Raw genomic sequence first — 2,247 nt, 5'->3', positions numbered from 1 at the left:
AATCCAGGTGTCCATCAGTAGATGAATGGATAAAGAAGATGTGGTACATATACACAATGGAATATTATTCAGCCATAAGAAGAAAACAAATCCTACCATTTGCAACAACATGGACAGAGCTAGAGGGTATTATGCTCAGTGAAATAAGCCAGGTGGAGAAAGACAAGTACCAAATGATTTCACTCATATGTGGAGTGTAGGAACAAAGGAAAACTGAAGGAACAAAACAGCAGCAGAATCACAGAACCTAAGAATGGACTAACAGTTACCAAAGGGAAAGGGATTGGGGAGGGTGGGTGGGAAGGGAGGGATAAGGGTGGGGAAAAAGAAAGGGGGCCTTATGATTAGCATGTATAGTGTGTGGGGGGCACAGGGAGGGCTGTACAACACAGAGAAGACAAGTAGTGATTTTATAGCATCTTACTATGCAGATGGACAGTGACTGTAATGGGGTATGTGGTGGGGACTTGGTGAAGGGGGAGGCCTAGTAAACATAATGTTCTTCATGTAATTGTAGATTAATGATACCAAAAAAACAAAAATACAAAAAAACACCATTGACACAAAGCTCTGCTTTTTCCCTAATTGAAATAGACTAGTAACATAGAATTTCATATTAGCATACTCTCAATGCATAGAGGATCCAGTTGGTTGAATAGAAAACAGATGGCAACTCTTTTGCCCTTATTTCTTGAAGCCCAGTTTTGCAGGTAAGGAATAGTGTGGTGGTTAGGTGCTCCGACTCAGGAGTCAGACTGCCGGGTTTAAACCCAGATTCTGCCTCTCCTAGATGTGCAGCCTTGGGCAACCTAGTGAAATTCTCTGAAGTTCAGTTCTCTGTAAGATGGAGATAATAATAGTATCATAGGGTGTTATGGGAACTAAATTAAGTGAAAATTGTTAAGTCCCTGATATGATGGTAGTATTGTTATTGGTATTATTATTATTACTGATTGGCTTTAGGATTGGATCTGTTTTCTCTTAGCCTGCTAATCTCTAGTCAGATACAATAAAAGATGTAGCATGCTAAAGAAAAAAAACAACGGTCTTTGCCCACAGGTCACTGCATGACCTTGTAGAAATCATTCTGTGACCTCAGTGCTTCGTTGGATCATGTCTTTTATGGTTATGAAGCAGGAATGAAATCTGATCCACAAACTTGGGTACTCTAGGTACTGTTACATTCTTTTATCTCTCTAAAGCCGAATTGACTCTGGCTTTGCTCCCAACTGGGAGGCAAGAACTTCAGTCTTCATCTTGATAGGCTCTGCTTTGCCCACAAACACCTGAGAAGAGACCCTGTGTCTTTAGTCCACAAGCAGCACTGGTGCTGGATCCTTTGTCCGGTTCCTCTGAAGATGGGTCACTGATTCTCCTCTGCCAAATGAGCATACGGTCTAGGTTGGGAACCCCCAATGGGATCCCCCATGCAGAGTGTCCACTCATGCTTGGCTTTCTGTCCAGACATTCCTCCTAAGGCCCGGCCACCCCCTAGAGGTGCTGCAAGGGACAGAGGCCCAGGCCACCAAGACTTCACCCCATCCACATCTCAGACTTGGGAGAAGCCCACTCCCTGCTATGCTGTCACAGCTTCTATCATTTGCACCTCACAGGCATTCTCTCCTCTCCCCCTTTCCTAGGAAAATAGAGCATTCGCCTTGTAAGAGCAAATGGGGGGAAAAAGGAGGTGGTAGCAGCATTGTTTCTAAGAACCTCCTGCTTTGGGCATTGAAGTAAGAGATCGCAAAGGCCCAGCCACATTCCGACATCAAAAGAGAAGGCAAATCTAAGGGAAATACAACACAAATTAACATTGCAATGAATACTATTTCAAGCAGATAAAATTAGCTTGATGTTTCTTAATTTTTCCTTCTGAGAACCTCTTCCATTATTCTTTTATTCTGTTCCTATATAGTATTTTTAAATAGTTCTCTAAAAGGAAATTTATTTATTTATTTATTTATATTTTTTTATGGAAGGGTAGTTGACACACAGTATTACATGACATTAGTTTCAGGTGTACAACACAGTGATTCAACATTTATATACATGATAATTCTAGGTACCAGCTATCACCATACCAAGTTGTTACGATATTTTCACTATATTCTTTATGCTATACATTACATCCCGGTCACTTATTTATTTTACAATTGGAAGTGTGTATACATATATATATACATATACATATATATATATATATGTATATGTATATATATTGGTTTTTTTTGTGTGTGAGGGCATCTC

Source organism: Manis pentadactyla, chromosome 17, assembly GCF_030020395.1.
Source record: "Manis pentadactyla isolate mManPen7 chromosome 17, mManPen7.hap1, whole genome shotgun sequence".
NCBI lineage: Eukaryota > Metazoa > Chordata > Mammalia > Pholidota > Manidae > Manis > Manis pentadactyla.
This window is presented reverse-complemented; position numbering follows the sequence as displayed.